Source organism: Lynx rufus, unplaced genomic scaffold, assembly GCF_022079265.1.
Source record: "Lynx rufus isolate CCGP_SWC_20201006 ecotype Redwood Valley unplaced genomic scaffold, mLynRuf1.p SCAF_3, whole genome shotgun sequence".
Taxonomy (NCBI): Eukaryota; Metazoa; Chordata; class Mammalia; order Carnivora; family Felidae; genus Lynx; species Lynx rufus.
In genome coordinates, this window is record NW_025814845.1 from 57,562,341 (window position 1) to 57,583,140 (window position 20,800).

Sequence of the window (20,800 nt, forward strand, 5' to 3'; positions counted from 1 at the left end):
TAGGAAGGTAGCCTTAACCTGTTGGTGATGAGACTGAGTATAGTATTTGAGTCCTTTGTAATATTTTGCCATGTGTGTTTACAGCAGGAGGAAGTCTAGTAGCAGAGGTGAAATTCATAAATGTATGGGCTTTCCCATACTGAATCAGTAACTGATTCATAGAAGGATTACCAATGTGTTCCCAAGGAAGTGGACCATATGGCCATAATGGCTGCAGAGAGCACTTTTGGCCATGGGGGGCTCAAAGGTTTCTGAAAGCTCTTAATTTTAATTTGCAAATAACATTGGTTCTTTCAACATTTCTGGAAGATTGTGGGTGGTAAAGGCACTGTAATTCCTGAGTAAGAGGTAACGCCTTACTGAGTTATTTTATAATAATTCCCATGGAGTGTATCCCTTGGTCCCTTGATATAAAAATTGGTATACCTCAGGTTAAAACACAAAATCCAGCAGCTTTTCAGCAATGATAAGGGCTGTCTGTAACTGTTTGGCAAGGAAATGCTTCAATCCATCCTGAGAACAGATTTGTAAAAACTACAGCACATTCAAATCCTAAGGAGAAAGGAAGCTGGCTAAAATCCATCTGAAGGTGTTCCAAAAGGGTCCTTAAGTGTCAATTCCTGGCCATGCCCCATCTTTACAGTTTTCCCAAGATTTTATTATTAATTAATAACACATGGCCAATGTGTCTGCATCATGGTAAGTAGTTTTATGAAGCAATTTAAATAACATCCATTTGAAATCATCTGATGTTACCAAGTAGCTAACTTAACAGTGCCAGAGATGATCGGAGTGAAAGGGAGAATTTTCTATTCTTTCTCAAATCAGGAGCTAAATGTAGATATTTTATAATGGTCTTTTTTTTTTTTAATTTTTTTTTCAACTTTTATTTATTTTTGGGACAGAGAGAGACAGAGCACGAATGGCGGAGGGGCAGAGAGAGAGGGAGACACAGAACCGGAAACAGGCTCCAGGCTCCGAGCCATCAGCCCAGAGCCCGACGCGGGGCTCGAACTCCCGGACCGCGAGATCGTGACCTGGCTGAAGTCGGACACTTAACCGACTGCGCCACCCAGGCGCCCCTATAATGGTCTTTTTAAATTCCTCCAAATATTAATCCTTAGGGTGTTTAGTTAAAATCACAAGTTTAGTTAAGACTGCTGGTTTGGCATAATAATCTGTTAGATCATTTCTTTTCCCTCCTCTATTATGCCTTTTAACATGGGCCTCAACTTTTATAATAGCCACCTTTCCAGGAGGCAGGGGTACATTCAAAGTTCCTTAATTGCTATTCAGTTTTGATTAAGGTTCCAGCAGAAGAAATTCCCTTTGTTTCCAAAGATTCCCAAAGGCATGTCCTATTCCAAAATATTATCTGTCATTTGTATATATGTTTACTCTCTGGTCTTTGGATAGCTTAACAAGCTCTGGGAATTGCAGAAAGTTCTGTCATCTGATCTAATTTTACCTCAGACAGAGGACTATGTTCTAAAGAAAAGTTTAAATTAATAATAGCATATCCTATTTGTTAACCTCCAGTTTCAGTTTTAAGGTAAGATCCATCGACAAATAATGTATTAGGTTAGGGTTCTCAATGAGAATCTCTAATAAATCTGAATGAGGCAGAGAAAAGTTGTCAAGCAATCGTGAGATTCCCCTTCTTCCAGTAATCGTGAGATTCCCCTTCTTCCAGTAGAGGCAGGATTCAGGATGCTACAGCAGTCAATAGTAATGTGCAGGGGTGAAAGTTATGAAACCTCATAAGCGGTTAATAGGCTGGTTAAAAAGTATTATGTATTTTCAGGCAGTAGTAGTAATGTCTATACTGTGTGAGGAGTCAAATAGGGAACCTAGGACTATGTCAGCAGAAGTTTCAACAAATCTTGCAGTGGTACCTACTACCTTAAGACAAAAGGGTCCTTGCAACTGGGTCAATATTGAGGCTGTAATAAGTGATGGTTCCCAGGAAGCTGAATTAAAAACTACAAATGCTTGTCCCTATTGTCCACGCACAAATAGACAAAAAGACCGTCTGGATTTGGGAATGCTGTTATGGGTTAAACTGTCCCCCTCACCATCCCCCCCAAAGATGTGCTGAATTCTTAATCTTCTTAGAATGTGACCTTAATTTAACACAGGATTGTTGGAGATGTATTAGTTAATATGAAGTCACAGTGGAGTAGATACGGTCCTTAATACAATATGACTGATGAGAGGACCACCATGTGATGAGAGAGGCAAAGATTGGAGTGATTCATCAACAAGCCAAGGAATGTCATGGATTGAGGGCAAACACAAGAATCTAGGAACATGAAAAGAAGTACTTTCTCCTACAGGTTTCAGTGGGAACTTGATCCTGACAACACCTTGATTTCGGATTTCTAGCCTTTTTTTATGCTTATTTATTTATTTTGAGTGAGAAAGAGAGAGAGGGAGAGCCAGTGGGAGAGGGGCCAAGGGGGGAGGAGAGAAAGAGAGAGAGAGAGGGAGGGAGGGATAGAGAGAGAATCCTAAGCAGGCTCCACGCTCAGCTTGATCTCAGGACTGTGAGATCACAACTTGAACCAATATCAAGAGTCAGACGCTTAACCCACTGAACCACCCAAGTGCCCCAGATTTCTAGCCTTTAGAAGCGAGAAAATAAATTTATGTTATTCTAAGCAGCCCCATTTGTGCTACTTTGCTACGGTAACCCCAGGAAACTAATAGAGATTCCAAAGAAAGGAGGTTGTTGAAGAGCCTTCTTTAGGTTCCAGAAGACCTGCTCAGGTGTGGTCTCCCTGAAGGAAGAGTCTCTTACTGAAGACTCTGTGAATCCATAAAGAGGTGTAATAATGCAGAAAAGTTGGTGTCCACTGTCTGCAATATCCAATTAAACCTAGAAATCCTGGGGCGCCTGGGTGGCGCAGTCGGTTAAGCGTCCGACTTCAGCCAGGTCAAGATCTCACGGTCCGTGAGTTCGAGCCCCGCGTCAGGCTCTGGGCTGATGGCTCAGAGCCTGGAGCCTGTTCCCGATTCTGTGTCTCCCTCTCTCTCTGCCCCTCCCCCGTTCATGCTCTGTCTCTCTCTGTCCCCAAAAAAATAAACGTTGAAAAAAAAAAATTAAAAAAAAAAAAAAAACCTAGAAATCCTCCCAAGTGTCATTTTGTGAGGGATCTAGGATAAGTTTGCAGGTCTTTATCAGGAAAGAACATTTTTTCTTCTCAGGTAGGGCATGCCCTATATAGGGAGGCAACAGGTGGAGAAGGGGGAGGGTTCATTAGAAAAATGAGTTTAGGGGCACATGGGTGTCTCAGCCAGTTACGTGTTCGACTCTTGATTTTAGTTCAGGTCATAATCTCACAGTTGGTGACATCAAGCCCTGCATCAAGCTCTGTGCTGATGGCACGGAGCCTGCTTGGGATTCTCTCTCCCTCTCTCTCTCTGCCCCTCCCTGGCACTCTCTCTCTCTCTCTCTCTCTCAAAATAAATAAATAAACATTTTTAAAAATTAGAAAATTGGGTTTAATTGGTTGTTCCTTAAGTTTGTCAAATGGCTCACTAGCTTTGGCCAAAGAATCTTTTGGAAAAACAATTTCTAATTAGAATTTGATTTAAAAAAAAAAAGAATTAGAATTTGATTAGAAATACATAAAAATACCATACTATGCACTTAAAAGACTTGTTAAGAGGGTAGATCTCAAGTTTTCTTACTACAATAACGGAAAATGAAATGGTAATTAAATTTAAATACAATGTCAGAACAATTACCATTTCTGATAATGGAGTTCGGAATTTATTCATGAAATATTCAACATCTACAAATACTACTTTTGATGTATTTTGTTGAAATATGAATCCCTATAACTTGCTTTGTTTTAGTTACAATGTTGCTCTGCATCACTACATATTTTTATCTACAACATCAGAATCTAGTGTTGTGCTCTGAAGTCTCTGTTGAGGGAAAGGAGGAATGAACCTTTATCAGTCTTCAGTAAGGATTTTAGAGATTGCCTCTGTGACTTGTACGTGAACATGGGGGAGGGAATGTAAATTGAGTCTTAGAGAGTTCAAGGCTCTGTCTAATTTGTGGATTTTAGGGTTACACTTCCATGAATTACCTCTGGGACAATTTATTAAATAAAGGCTTTATTTTGTTTCAGAGATCATTTGATTTGGAAGCTTCTGCATTAAAATGAAGAATACTGCCCATCAGCCTTGAGAAATCTTATTTCCTTTCCTTCCTGAGGTGCCTCTCAATGAACAATTTTGTCTATGACAAATGCTCCCCAGAGGGGTCATTGAAGGCTCAAATCATCCTTGGTGAAGTTATGCTATTTAGAAATACAGTAGCCTGAATAATGAAGATAAGGAGAGTGCATATAAGATGCAGGAATTTTCCCTGGAAGAGCAGAGGATTTAGACTTAGAGGGTCCAAAGAGAGCTGCCAACAGTATACAAAACAAACAAACAAACAAACAAACAACACTTATGCTCTTTGTGTCTTCGGTCTCTAACCTACTGTGGTTGTCTACCTTTGAATGCAGACCCCAAAATTTGTGTTTCCCCCACGCACTACTAGCAGATAGAAAATTAGACAGGGCTCTCTCTGAATCAAAGCCAAGTTGTCTGGCTAAAAGTCAAGACAAAAAGAGAAACTTAGCAAGTTTCATTGGTGTCTGATGCCAAAATCTATCTAAATGGACACCAGGCCAGTGACAACTTCAAATTTTACCCAGTCACGAGGCTAGCTGGAATTCCTGTGCCTTTGTTCCACACTTCTGTTCTCCATCTATGACAAATAACACTATTAGATAGCACAACGCAAAACAGATCACAGAGGGAACAAAACAGGATGAAAAGAAAGGACTTGATTCTCCCAAGGATGCCAAACAAATGGAAACCAATAACAAAACCCGTGTACCGATCTGTAAATAAATAACCGAGGCAAAGAAAGCAGAGCTCAGACCTGGTCCTGACTTAACATCCTGTCGTGGACTTGACAAACCATGAGCAGCAAGACATGAGGGGACTCTGCAGGTACTGTGACAGGTTGAAGGTGGGGATCCACAGCATTGAGCAACGTACACTGTATCTTGATAGGACCACAAAGAAAACACAAATAAGCAAAGCCCATCCAATGGGAGCAACATAGGCTATTTATTCAAAGTTTGCCATATAGCAAATGAGTCAACACCATCACTTGTGTTTGGGAAAGACTTAAAAACAGGCAAGGGAATGTGAAAGTTTTATAGTGAAAATAAAAAGGCGTGGCTTCATGTATGATATGTTGGGAAGGTGCCCATATGGGGAAACTGGAAAGAGGCTCACCAGAAGGAAGGCATCATACGTAATTGGTTTGGGGAGCATATTGGCTTTTCTTAGTTGGTCCTGGGGTGGAAGCAAGGCAAAAAAATACAGAAATTGTCAGTAATTGACCAAATCCTGACCATTCTGGACTGGTTGATGCCAAGGTTGTGGGTCAAAGTTCTGTTGTCATATATGGTCTGGTCGCTGTCCATCTGTATAGCTTCTCAAAGCCTAAAGATCTATTTTTTTACCCCTTCATAAAAAGTATTTTATTGTAACACAGTGTCTTTGTCTGTTCAAGCTGCTATAACAGAATAACATAGGTGATGGCTTATAAACAACAGAAATTTCTTTCTCACAGTTCTGGAGTCTGGGAAGTCCTGGATCAAAATGTCAGCAGATTTGACTTCTGGTGAGGGCTGCTTCCTGGTTAATAGATGGCCGTCTTCTCTCTGTGTTCTCATACAGCAAAAGGAAGGAGAGAGCCTTAAGGTCTCTTTTATAAGGCTATTAATCCCTATCATCAAGGCTTCATCCCATGACCTAATCACTTCTCATAGGCCTTACCTTTTAAAACCATTACACTGGGCATAAGGATTTAACATATGAATTTTGGAGGGACACAGACATTCTGTCTATAGCACACAGACATAACATTTAAGCAGAGAAGGCATTTTGTAAAGAGCATTTGTTAGAGCAAGATAAGATGAAGTTTTTTAAGGACGATCTTCATCTTTGAGATGTTCTTTTCTAGTTACTGCAATAAAAACCAGATTGGTCGGCCCTTAAGGCTATAAGTAATTATGTTCATCCAACATGATATTCATTAAATCTAAGTCTTGATTTTTAAATCTCTTGTTATGCTTGCCTGGGGGAAGTCACAGCAAAAAGAAATTTGAAAATATATAATAAAACTTCATTAACTGGTTTCTTAAATTCAGAATACTTGATAATTCAGATAAGGAAAATACTGAAGCTATTTACCCACAAAGAAGTATTTTGCTAAGTAAATTATTGTGTATATCTGAAAGTTTAAAAACCTACTTTTCTTGTTTTATACGTTTTCAAGTTTTATTGGAATGTAACTGACATGTAACATTATATAAGTTAAAAGTGTATAACACAATGACTTGATATACATATGTATTGCCAAATGATTACTGCAATTAGTTAACATCCATCATCTTTCATAGTTATAATTGTTTTTCTTATCCTGAGAATTTTTAAGATCTCCTCTCTTAGCAACTTTCAAATATACTCTACAGTATTGTTAACTATAGCCACCATGCTGCATATCACATCCCCAGAATCTATTTACCTTATACCCTCTGACCCCCTTCATCCATCTCTCCCACCCTTTACCTCCCCTTGTCTAGAAACCACCAATCTGTTCTCTATTTCTATGAGTTCAAGTTTTTTTTTAATGTTTTCTTAAATGTTTGAGAGAGAGAGAGAGAGAGAGAGAGAGACAGCAGGGGAGGGACAGAGAGAGAGGGAGAGAGAATCCCAAGCGGGCTCCGTGCTATCAGCACAGAGCGGACACAAGGCTCACTCCCAGGAATCATGAGATCATGACCCGAACCAAAATCAATAGCTGGAAACTTAACCAACTGAGTCACCCACGCACTCCTCAAGCTTTTTAGATATCACATATAACTAGGATCATATAGTATTTACCTTTCTCTGTCTTACTTATCTCACCTAGCATAATACCCTCAAAGTCCATCCATGTGATATATGTATCACATTTTCTTTATTGATTCCTTGTCAGTGGACACATAGATGGTTTTCACATCTTGATTGTTGTAAATAATGCTGCAATACATTTGAGGGTCCCAATATCTCTGATGTAGGAGTTTCATTTTCTTTCTATATATACCCAGGAGTGAAATTGCTGGATCATATGGTAGTCTTATTTTTAATTTTTTGAGGAACCCCCCGTGTTGTTTTCCATAGTAACTCCACAATTTACATTCCCACTAACGGTACACAAAGGTCCCATTTCTCCACATGCCCCTCAGCATTTGTTATCTCTTGACATTTTGATGATAGTATCCTAACAGGTGGGAGATAATATCCCATTCTGGTTCTGATTTGCAATCCTCTGATGATGACGGATGCTGAACATCCTTTCCAGTACCTGTTGGCCATTTGAATATCTGCTTTGGGAAAGTGTTTATTCAGGTCATTTGCCCATTTATTCATTGGATTATTTGGCTTATTGCTATTGAGTTGTATGAGTGCTTTATGTATTTTGGATACTAACCCCTTATCAGATATATGTTTTGCAAATATTTTCTCCCATTTCATGGGTTGCCTTTTCGTTATGTTCATCATTTTTGAGATTGTGCAGAGCTTTTTAGTTTGATGTAGTTGCACGTATTTATTTTTTATCTTGTTGCTTGTGCTTTAAGTGCCGTATCTAAAACAAATTGCCAAGACCATTGTCAAGGAGCTTTTCCCAACACCATTTAAAGAAAAGACTTATCTTTTCTCTTTGAGTATTCTTGGCTTCCTTGTCAAATATTAGCTGGCCACATATGTGTGGGTTAGTACTAAACTAGGCTCTCAGTTCTGTTCCATTGGTCTATATGCCTGTCTTTATGCCAATACCATACTGTTTTGGTTGCTATAGATTTATACTATAGTTTGAAATCAAGAAGTGTAATGCTTCCAACTGTGTTCTCCTTTATCAATATTGTTTTAGATTTGGGGCTCTTTTGTGGTTCCAAACCAATTTTAGGATAGTTTTTTTTAATTTCTATTAAAAAATGTCATTGGAATCTTGATAGAGATTACATTGAATCTATAAATGGCTTTAGGCATTACAGACATTGTAACAATATTAATTCTTCCAATCTATGAACACAGAATATTGTTCCATTTACTTGTACCTCTTCCAAGTTCTTTTACCAATGTCTTATAGTTTTTAGTATAGAGATCTTTCACCTCCTTGGTTTAATTTATTACTAAATATTTTATTGCTTATGATGCTGTTGTAAATGGGATTTTCTTTGTGTCTTTTTCAGGTAATTTGCTACAAATATATAGAAATGGTACTGATTTTTCTATGTTCATTTTGTATTATGCAACTACTGAATTAATTAATCATACCTAACAGGTTTTTGGTTCAGTCTTTAGAACTTTCCATATATAAAATCATGTCATCTTTATTTTTTTTTAATTTGTTTTAAGGTTTATTTTTGAGAGAGAGACAGAGCACAAGCAGGGGAGGGCAAAGAGAGAGGGAGACACAGAACCCAAAGCAGGTTCCACGCTCCGAACTGTCAGCACAGAGCCCAATTCAGGGCTGGAACTCACGAACCATAAGATCATGACCTGAGCTGAAGTCGGAGGCTTAACCAACTGAGCCACCCAGGTTCCCCTCATGTCACCTTAAAATAGAAACAATTTCACTTCCTTTCTGACTGATTCCTTTTATTTCTTCTTCTTATTGCCCTGACTAGAACTTCCAATGCTATATTGAATAGGAACCGTGAGAGTGGGAGCGGGGAGGGGGAGAAGGCACCTGGGTTGCTCAGTCGGTTAAGCGACAGACTCTTGATTTCAGCTCAGGTCACGATCTCACAGTTTTTTGATTCCAGCCTGGGTTGGGGTCTGGGCTGACAGCACAAATCCTGCTTGGGATTCTGTCTCCCTTTCTCTCTGCCCCTCCTCCACTGGCTCTCTATCTCTCTAGCAAAACAAAGAAAAAGAAAAAGAATTGGGGAGCCTGGGTGGCTCAGTTGGTTGGGCGTCCAACTTCAGCTCAGGTCATGATCTCACAGTCCATGAGTTCCAGCCCTGCGTTGGGCTCTGTGCTGACAGCTCAGAGCCTGGAGCCTGTTTCAGATTCTGTGTCTCCCTCTCTCTCTGACCTTCCCCCGTTCATGCTCTGTCTCTCTGTCTCAAAAATGAATAAACATTTTTAAAAAAACCATTTTTTAAAGAAAAAGAGAAAGAACAGTGAGAGTGAGTACCCTTGTCTTGTTCCTGATCTTAGATGCAAAGCTTTCAACCTTCCATCGCTGATTATGATGTTAGCTCTGGACTTAGCATACGTGGCCTTTTTTTCTGTAAACCCCGTCCCCTTTCTCTGTAGCCAATCTAATCTCTAGTGGTCAAGCCGGATTCCCCGTGATCCCCATAAAGCCACACCTGATTGGCCTCCAGGGAAGCAAGCCACAATGCTAGGGGAGCAGCATGTCCACCCTGGGTTCTCTTTTTCCCACCAGAGAAACCATAGTTCCCCACAGGCCCTCTCAGCATGGAGATGTGCCATCCTGGGGGAGGGTGATGTGCTCGGAGTGCAGCATTCCTCTTACCCTTCTAATACTGTCTCTGGTCCCTAGGGTCCAGGGGGGTGCTCCAGCCTCACCCATGTTCTGAGATTTTCACAGCGGTGTCTTGTCAATGGCTGGTCGCTGCCCACTGCGGGGACAGAAGTCAGAAACAATTTATGCTGCCATCTTGATTGCATCGTTGCCAAAATATCTGCTTTTCTGAGCCATTCATTAGAATTTTTACGAATATTGAGCAGTTCTCCAAATCTCACTAGCCTAAATAAAAGAGAACTTACTATCAATATGACGTGCTGTGCTTAAAGTAAAATAACATGGCAGTGTGAAATTCCATGTGATTTTGATCTTCAAAGATGTGAGCAAAGGGATAGTTCCTAATAAGGTGGCTGATTCCTGGTGCATTTATTGTAAATAGACGTTTACAAGTTGGTAAGATTTTTTTCCTATAATATGCACGCTCTTCAACAAGATAGGCATGTTCTTACTGTAATTACGAAATAAAACAAGGAAGTACAAGGTGTCACTATATTTAAACAATATTTCCCAGTATAACAAAACAGAAATGAACTTGGTAACCTCAAAGGTCTCTTTTGGCCCCCAAAGTTTGATTAATAGCTCACGTTTGTGTAAAATTTAGTATGTTCCAAGCGCTTTGAAAAGGTAAACTTCTTTATGTGATTCTAATAATATTTATTGAGTGCCTGCTGTGTGCTGGACCCACTTAAAATTATCACCTCTTTAACCCTCCAAATGATCTTATAAAGTGGCTATGATTATTACTACCATTATTCTCTTTTTACAAATAACAAGTGGATCCCTGGAAAGATGAAGCACCTTGACTCCTAGCTCATTCCTCCTCTATTGTGCCAACCTGCTGTTGCTCTCTTGCAGGGAAGGGACCAAGTAGAACTGCAGGGTTGGAGGGATGCCTGGGTGGCTCAGTCGGTTAAGTGTCCGACGTTGGCTCAGGTCATGATCTCACTGTTCGCGAGTTTGAGCCCCTTATTGGGCTCTGTGCTGACAGCTCAGAGCCTGGAGCCTGCTTGGGATTCTGTTGTCTCCCTGTCCTTCTGCCCCTCCCCCACTCTCACTCTGTCTCTCTCTGTCTCTTTCTCTCTCTCTCTCAAAAATAAACATTTTTAAAAATTAAAAAAAAAAAAAAAAAAAGAACTGCAGGGCTGGAAAGCCGGAACCAGGGGTCTTGTCTCCACGTTATGGGGTGAGTTCGGGCTGCCCAACCCACAAGTAGGGAATCCAGAACCAAAACCAGATCAGTCACACCATGAGGTTTGGGAGCCAAGAAGCTGAAGCAAAAGCTGAGTTGCCAAATCTCAGCAGGAGAAACCTAAAATATCCAAATTGAAAAAAAAGTTATTCGGTTAAAAAGCCAGGCTGGTTTGGGTCATGGAATGCAGCAAAGGGACCTGCTGGAGAGGGAAGTTACTCCAAAGCTGGCAGAGGACCAGCTGCCTCGGCTCATATCGGTTCTTGCAAGGCCAGGTGAGGAGGAATTCAACCAGGTTGCAGATGTCTAAAGCACTTGACAGTGACATGGGGCCCTTGGTGAACGGCAGCTTTAGGAAGCAGCAGTGCTTACGTGGAGGAGAGGGGCTTAGGAAATTTCTGAGTTCCGTCTCATTAGATGTGTGACTGGGGAAAGCCATTTAAACTCTCCGAGCTCTAAATTTCTTCATCTATAAGCCTGCAATAATAACAACCAAACAGGTCATTTTTAACATATCCAATGTTAAAATAATTTCATTGTCTGAAAGTAATTACAGCAACAGATGTCCTCATCCTGTCACTGACCCTCAGCCTGTTCTTGACCGGGGCTGCAGCGAGAAACTAGCCAGACCCGTTCAGTGCTAGGTAACCAACCTGTGTTGTTGGAGAAAAGAAATGTAACAGAAACCCAAACGTCATGGGAATGTGATCACTGGTAGCTGTTATAAGTGTTGGGTTTATGATCCACAAAGGACCGGGGGAAATGGGGAGACCTCTCTAGTGAGTAATTCTCTTGGGCCGATAGGTATTCAACTGGTTTCTCTCGGGTTAACTCAACCTAATCCAGGTCTAATAAAATTCATCTTGACTCTCCTCTGAGAGACAAATCTTTCAGCTGCTTTGCGCTTTTATAGGTTTGAAAGCTATAGTATGAGTCAGTGCCGATGTTTGCCGAATTGATTTGCTTCCCCCTTGGATTCTGTGCCTGTTTTCTACAGGAGGAAATCAATGTCTGGGGAGGTGGTGGCGGGGGGCATTTCAAGAAGTATTTTTGATATGATAAATATTTCTAGTACACAATTATCCAAGGCTCCCGGATACTAGCCACTAGGTGAGACAGGGGCTTCCGTGGATCACTGTTAACTGTTTTTTGTTCTTCATGAGTTCCTACAGATACACAACGCGGTACTTTTGGTGTTTGCCTATAATTTTTACTCAGAGGAATATAATAACTGAAGAGAGCAAGGAAGGAAGGAAGAGGAGGAGAAAGAGTAGGAAAGGAGGAGGCCAGAGGAAAAATAATAAAGGGGAATCAACATGGCCTCACCAATTTGGGTTCTGATTTAAAGGTGCATGCCTATGAAAAAATAACAAGACAAAATATTTAAAAAAATTTTTTAACGTTTTATTTATTTTTGAGACAGAGAGAGACAGAGCATGAATGGGGGAGGGGCAGAGAGAGAGGGAGACACAGAATCGGAAGCAGGCTCCAGGCTCTGAGCCATCAGCCCAGAGCCCGACGCGGGGCTTGAACTCATGGACCGCGAGATTGTGACCTGAGCCGAAGTCAGATGCCCAACTGACTGAGCCACCCAGGCGCCCCAAGACAAAATATTTAAAACAGACGCTGCTGGAGAATCAGAGATGCATCTTTGCCACACCAATAAAAGACAGCTGCTGAAAGGCTGCTCATAATTAGCTGCCTTGTTCCTAGTCTGACACAGTAATAGTACAGTTTACAAAAGAAAGACACAGCTAATCAGGCCATACCAAGTACTCTGATTAGGTTACCGATGTTTGACGAGAATGGGTCATCCTGTGAAACACCTTGGAAAATGTTAGTGCTGTAATTTGTCTATTTAAAAACACTACACATAAAATAATAGATTAGCCATTATCTCCTTTTGGTTGTTAAATGCCATGCCTTTTTCCTTACTCGAAAGGCTCTCACACAGTGCTGTCTTTGCTTAGAACGCTCTCTGGGCTTCCCACCTCTGCCTCCATCCCTTACTTGCCAGCCTTTGTCAGGTTCATTCCTACCCACATTTCTAACTTAAGCTCCGAGGCCACTTTGATGGAAAGGCCTTCCTGACTCCCTAATTAGATGAGGTTCCCCTGCATACATGCTCTCCTAGCAGCTGTAGTTCTCCTTGCACTCTTCCCACAACGGACTTTTTCCTAAAGACCTGTCTTCTCCTCTTTCTTCCCCCAATCCATTCCAAGGAATCCACCCCTTACACTACAAACAACAGAATATCCAGCCTATGTCTTCATTACGTATGCCCAGCATACTGCCTAGCACATAATAGACAATAAGTATTTGTAGAATGAACGGATGGATAGGACCAATTAAAGGAGACGGTCGCACAAGTATCCTGCTAAAGATACTATATTTAATCAAAGCAACACTAGCCTTGATAAAAAAAACATCAAAATCATAACAGCTTAATACAATAGAAGTTCTTGGCTTTCTCACATAACACTTTAATGCAGGTATTCCTAGCTGGGGAGAGGGGTTCTCCTCCATGGCGAGTCAGAACCCAGGCTCCCTCTGTCCTGGGAAGGGAGAAAAGGGAGCGTAAGAGCTGCCTCGTCTATGTTTTAAAAGTCTCAGCTTGGAAGGAACACAGATCACTTCTGATCACACTCCATTCACAGGGATTAATCATCTGCTGTATCTGGAGGCAGAGGTGCTGGGAAATGGAGTCCTTGTCTCAGCATTCTCCCTGCAGTGACAGTACGACATGTGAAAAAGAAAGTCCAGATTCTTAGTGGATGTCTAAAATGTAACTAGCACAAACATACAATCAGGCCAACCCAGATAGTTCAAGCCGAAACAACCCTCCCTACCAAAAACACAGAAGCCCAAATTCTCTGATCCGCACATTGCTAGTCAATCTTGCATGTGAAATCATGGCCCTATTAAGGCCTTTCTCATACTGACATTTTGCATTGTTAACAGTAAAGTCCTGAAAGCTCCCTTTATGCTCCTTGAAGCTGTTTCAGCTTTATTGGGTTATTGTTATAGCTTTATTTAATGGGGTGTCAAATTTTACATACAGCAAAAAACTACCTAAGTGTTTTCAACATTTCCTTGGCTGACAAAGTTCTCTTCTAATCACCAAGCCTACCCTTATTTAATTATCAGTCGTATAACCTAATGTAGCATGGCTGTATACCCAGAAACAGTTTGCAATAACATATAAAAGTGTAAATAATTTAAAATTGGGTGGCACTGGGCTTTAAACTATAGCTCAGTATGTTTTTTTTTTTAGCATCAAGGAGAAAAACTAATACAGGGATCTCTAATTGATTTTCGTGAACTCTTGCCACATCTAAAGCCAAGAATTACTAGTTAATGTCTTGGATGTTTTACAGGCACAAAATGTCACTTAAATAATAGCAAGTGTATCCCCAATGTCAAGTGCAATAAACAGAAAATAATATTGCAAGTAATAGTCAAAACAAATTAGTTGAGGATCATAGTCTTTCCTTGGATTTACTATAGGGAAATGGATTCCTATTTTAATGCAAATACCAAAGGACAATATTCTTGTGAGGTCAAGTTGATTTAAAAAGTTAACTGTGGGGTGCCTGAGTGGCTCAGTCAGTTAAGCATCTGACTCTTGGTTTTGGCTCAGGTCATGATCTCATAACTCGTGAGTCGAGCCCTACATTGGGCTTTGTGCTGACAGCATGGAGCCTGCTTGGGATGCTCTCTCTCCCTCTCTCTCTCTCTGACCCTCCTCTGCTTGTTCTCTGTATCTCTCTCAAAAATAAATTTTAAAAAAATTATTAAAAAAAGTTAAATGTGCAGTGCTTACCATCAAAAGTAGGTGATGCTGATTCTATGACGGTGGCTACCAAGAGGACCATTTCTGCTCTCCTGAATTCTCAAGATGCTCCCATCCAATGGTTGCTGATGCGGTGATGAAGCAGTTACTCATGTGGTCACTGGTGATTTGCGACACCCTCTCGGCCTCAAGGAGTCAATTTATTATGCTCTTTGACCAAAGGCAGTTGGGTTGACCTTATTATTTATGTGACCTTACTCTTCTTCCGGAAAGATTACTTGCTACTGCTTTAAGGATTAAGTGATATGGGAGTCAATTTGGGGGGAAAAGTTATACTGCTCCAAGTTTGCTTTCTAGCATGAGTTCCGTTAGAATGGTAATAACATTGAAATTGGTTAAATATTGAGATTAGTTTTACACTAGCACTGGCATTCCAACAATTACCCAAAAGGGACTATTGTCATTGGCTTGAAAGAAATCAGAGCTGTCCAAACAATCGTTATCCCCAGAAGCTGGTAGGGCCATCTTCATTAGCCTCTCAAGTTTCAGATTTTTTTCTCAGGTCCTAGGGTATGTTTTCCTTCTGGCACCTCGCTGGCTAAGGGACAGCATTTGACACAGAGCAGGCCAATGAACTCATTCACCTAAGATTTTTAATCCTGTGTGTGTAGTCTTAACTGAAAATGGATGAAGAAAAGTCTTCTTGAACCTCCTTTGTCCTTGACAAAAACCATTCCTTTTGTTCCTTCTGTTCACAGGAGGATTCCTGGTTCCAGAGGCCTGACCTTTAAATGTTCCTTCAATTTTGGATGGCCTATATCCTTCAAACAAACTCATTTATTGCTTTAGACTTTAAAATTTGTGATCAAATAGTCACCCAAAGGCACCAGATTTCCAAGATTCAATTGCATGTCATTTTTACAGCTTTAAGAGTTGAACGGTTCCACAAAACAGAAGCATTTGAAAGAAGGTCTGTCAAGTTTAAAGAATTTACAACTATGTCAACAGTCAAGGAAACACTAGGTTCAGTCAAGCCACCTGGATGGGAATGAAGGCTTTCATGAGCAGAGCAGAGAAGTGGATTTCATGGACTGGGAGCCTAAATACTTTACGTTATGAAGTCCTTCTAATAATTGGTGTCGACAGAAGAATCCAGTCATCACCTTGGCTAATATCTTCAGTCATCATATGTGTGAGAAGGTATCCCTAAAATGCCTTAGGATTTGATAAATGTTTCTGTAGTGGGTAAACATATTTTAATCCCAGGAAGATTTAAAGGTAAGTATAAAAACATGTGTCATAGAATTATATTTATAATGAACTAATAATAATAATAACAATAATAATAATAATATTTGTGGTTTAGGAATCTCCACATATTTTGTATTTTGTGTACTTCTGCTTTAGAGAATTTGGCCTATTAGTATAGTCATTTTGTAATTCTCTTTCAAAATACACAAATTGGTCATTTAAATTGGTGATTTTAGGGGCACCTGGCTGGCTCAGTTGGTCAAGCATCTGACTCTTTATTTAGGCTCAGGTCGTGATCTCACTGTTCCTGAGTATGAACCCCACCTCCAGCTCCTCAGTTGTCAGCATGGAGCCTACTTGGGATTCTCTGTCTCCTCTTCTCTCTCTGTCCCTGCCCCACTCTGTCTCTCTCAAAATAAATAAACTTAAAAATAAATAAATAAATAAATAAATAAATAATAAATTGGTGATTTTAAATAGAAACTTTTCCAGTTTACATATTATCTGAATATCTAAAGGAACTAAAGAGTCACTATTTGCAAACTTAGCTTGTTAATCTTAAAAGAATTATCCAAGAATTCGGAGAGGTTTTGTTCATGGAGCCTGACATCGGAAATACCTAAAAGGGAAATCCAAACATTAAATTCACCATGGAATTTAATGTCTTAAGATATTTAACTTGTTCTGCATAAGAGGCTATTACCTAAAAACTTTCAAAATGCCATATAGTCTACGTAGGTCTACAGAATTAACAAACAGAATAAAATTGTAAGTTGAATATAAAAGGTTCAGCATTTTTAGCTTTAATAAATAGAATATTTTTATGCTCAAAACAACCAAAAAAGTCGCAGTGATAGAACCCAAAGGGAAAGACGGTAGAGGGAAGGACATAAGTTTCCAAGCCAGTTGGGTTAGCCGTGGTAACAGTGTTACATATCATGAAAATATATCGAATGACCTTTTTTTTTCCCTCTCAGCCTCAGAGTTAAATTTCCCTTCTGTTTTCCAGATACACGTTTGTTTTTTGTTTTGTTTTGTTTTGTTTTGTTTTGTTTTGTTATTTGTCTGTTTTTCTGAAGACACACAGAAAGTGGTTAGAGCTTAAATTTATCATTCTGAAGCAACCTGTCTCAAGCTTCATGGATTGCCCACATTCACAAAAACAAGAAGGTGAAGAAAGTACGCTCAGTTAAAGGGTACAATGAAAAAAGCACTGAACTAAAAGTTGCTGGAGAGGGTTTTTCTCTGAAACCGATTACAATTTTGGTAACATCACTTCACTTCTCTGTTCTATAGTTTCCTCATCTGTGAAATGAAGACAGTGGACAATAAAGCTGTCAAGATTTTTGCCACCCTTGATAGATTATTAATTATATTAATTCATTACACTAATGATAATTATAGTTATTTTTAAAAAAAAAACTTTTTTAATGTTTATTTTTGAGAGAGAGAGAGAGAGACGGTGCAAGCAGGGGAGAGACAGAAAGTAAGGGAGACACAGAATCCGAAGCAGGCTCCAGGCTCCGAGCTGTCAGCACAGAGCCCGACGTGGGGCTGGAACTCATGAACCTTGAGATCATGACCTGAACCAAAGTCTGACGCCCAGTGGACTGAGCCATCCAGGCATCCCTATAATTATAATTATTCTAACAAGAATATAGACAGAGCATCTGGGTGGCTCAGTTGGTTGGACATCGGACCCTTGATTTCGGCTCAGGTCACGATCTCATGGTTTGTGAGTTAGAGCCCCAAGTCGGGGCTGATAACACAGAGCCTTCTTGGCATTCTCTCTCTCTCTCTTTCTCTGTCCCTCCCTCACTTTCTCTCTCTCCCTCAAAAGTAAATAAGTAAACATTTTTAAAAACGAATTTAGACTAAAAACATTATAATATCATAAGTTGTGATTCTTTAAAAACAATTTTAAAAGGAAAAGTCATGACTCATAAAATGAATGCATAGCAAAGGTTTTACTTAACTCCTTAGTAAACGAGGGGACCAGTAAGATGTTACAACTGACTCAACTCCAAAACCATGTATTTCTAGGTAGGTAAGGAGCGCTGAAGTGAATTTACAAACGGATGCAAGATTGGCCAAACTGGTCAATATCCACAAAGTGATAGTCCAACAGAAATCTGGGGGTCACACTCGATTCCAACCTCGTCTTCAGCCTCATCACATTATCAGTTAGTAGTCCTTTTCTTTCTGCCTCCAAAATATATGTCAAGTCTGTATTTATCCCTCCATCCTGACTGCCCCAGCTCTCTTCTAAGCGTCATTAGCTTTTATCAGAACTACTTTCATCTACTATCGCCTTTAAAACATGTGTCAGGAAAATATTTTAAACTATTAATCTACTTTTAAATTTATTGCTGTAGGGATGCCTAGGTGGCTCAGTCGGTTAAGCGTCCAACTTCTGCTCAGGTCCTGATCTCGCGGTTCGTGGATTTGAGTCCTGCTTCAGGCTCTGCTAAGACCTTGGAGCCTGCTTTGGATTCTGTGTCTCCCTCTCTCCCTGCCCGTGTGCTCACACATGTGCTCTCATTCTCTCTCTCTATCTCTCTCTCAAGAATGAATAAACATTAAAAAAATTTAAAATAAAATAAAATTATTGCTGTACTTTTTTTCTTCCTTTGCCCCAATTCAAATAATCAATCCAGTTTTTGTTGCCAGCTGGGTAGGAGGGGACGGAGACAAAGAGACTATAGCAGAGCAAAAATTAGAAATAGTTTGGTAATCTCCCAAGCTTTTTTTCCAAAGAAGTAATCGCTAAAACTAGAAGATTAGATAGAGCGCAAAGTATCTAGGCCAGAATCATGAAAGAAAAATGATTTCCCTAAAACAGAAAAGAAATTCCCAAGACTTTAGAGTGTAATTTGCATAATGAGAACAGAGAGGTCCAAAGGTCTAAATACAGAGGGCATGTCCTAGGCAAAGCCACTAGAGGAGTGAAAAGTCTTCAGTAATGAAAAGACTACCTTTATAAGAATCTAGGCAGCTTTGCAAAATCTCCTACATCCCCACCCCGACAGAGAGCCCTGGATTTGAACAGCTATGCTGAAGAGAATGACTGGATTTCAAAACAGATGACCCAACAACCAGATGCTGTCAGCCCACTCTAAATGTTAGCATTGCATAAGATCCTGGAACAATCCAGAAAGCTGGGGGTAAATCACAACGACTAGGGTTAGAGTTTTCCACCAGCTTAATGGGATATAAGGCTTAAAATAGAAATCGAGTTAGACAAAGTAAAGGGAATTAAAACTAGAAAAGGGGAGTGGGGGCTAAGAAAATACAAGAGACTTTCATATCTATGAATGTGTAAGTCTAGTTATTCTGAAAAAAACACCTCCTGAGGCAAACAATTTATAAAACTCTGGATAAAATACTGCAAACTTTTCATAAATATATTCCTGGACTCAAAAGAAAGCAAAGATCCCTTCCCCCAAAAGACAATAGATCTGTATGCAACGAGAGCAGTCTGCAGTTCTTAAAGCCATAGAGGCCCTAGGTTTGATGATCAAATGGGGACCAAGAGATAAGAGCTTGACTTGAATAAATTGGGGATTAGATTTCTTGCATGAGTAATTAGATTAGATTTCTGACATATTGCAAGGGCCCCTGAAGGATGACTACAATTTTAATAAAGAAATAGGCTAGAATAGGAGCGCCTGGGTGGCTCAGTGCGTTAAGCCTCTGACTTCAGCTCAGGTCATGATCTCGAGGTGAGTTCGGCCCCGCAGCAGGTTCTGGGCTGACAGCTCAGAGCCTGGAGCCTGCTTCAGATTCTGTGTCTCCCTCTCTCTCTGCCCCTCCCCCGCTCACGTTCTGTCTCTCTCTCTCTCAAAACATAAATAAATGTTAAAAAAATAAAAAGAGGGGCGCCTGGGTAGCTCAGTCGGTTAAGCAGCCAACTTCGGCTCAGGTCATGATCTCATGGTCCGTGAGTTCGAGCCCCGCGTCGGGCTCTGGGCTGATGGCTCAGAGCCTGGAGCCTGTTTCTGTTTCTGTGTCTCCCTCTCTCTCTGCCCCTCCCCTGTTCATGCTCTGTCTCTCTCTGTCTCAAAAATAAATATTAAAAAAAAATTAAAAAAAAAAGAAAAAGAAAAGAAAAAGAAATAGGCTAGAAGAAAATATACCTGTTGGTAAAGAGAAACACAAAAGGTAACTTGTCTATCAGAGACTCTGCTCAGCTCCATGTGAAAAAAGAGAAAAAATAATAATAAGGAAAATAGTCTCCCTCATAAATCAGAACCCTAGCCGTAACCTCACATGGATTTGGAGTATGAATATGCATTATCAAGTTCAAGACACTCCAGGCTGATAATCTGAAGTTGTTTTAGGTTGGAATGAATCCCAGAGACCTAGCAGAATCCAACGCACAGCCTTGCTACAGCAGAGGTCGGCAACTATGGCCAGGAGGCCAGATCTGTTTTTGTATTGCCTGTGACGTCAGAATAGCGGGGGCGGGGGGGGACGGGGGGGGGAATCAAAACAAAAATATTTCATAACATAAGAAAATCGTATGAAGTTTACATTTCAGCGTTTACCGTAACTGAAGTTTTATTGGGACACAGCTGTACTTGTGTGCTGACGCGCTGCCTACAGCTCTTTCACACTCCAGCCGCAGTGCCTGGTGGAGCGGTGGTGACAAGCTGCGTGGCGTTCTCGGGGCTTCACGCTGCTGCTACAAATCACAGGGATGAAGTCGCAACCAGGCAGCATTTGGAGTGTCACGCACATCACTATACCGCCACGTTTTTTCTTTGTATTGTTATCGCGTACCCATCATGTCAAAACAAATGTAAAAAGTGAACAGTACGGGTGCCTGGGTGGCTCAGTCGGTTGAGCGACCGACTCTCGATTTTGGTTCAGGCCATGATCTCGCGGTTCGCGAGTTGGAGCCCCACATCAGGCTCTGCACTATGACAGTGTGGAAGCCTG

The 20,800-nt window shown here is 40.5% G+C and overlaps 1 pseudogene; it reads right to left on the reverse strand.

The window, feature by feature from the left end:
* LOC124521087 (NADH dehydrogenase [ubiquinone] flavoprotein 2, mitochondrial-like) overlaps window positions 1-20,599 on the reverse strand; it is a 42,008-nt pseudogene extending 21,409 nt beyond the window's left edge.
* Between the last annotated feature and the right edge of the window lie 201 nt (window positions 20,600-20,800).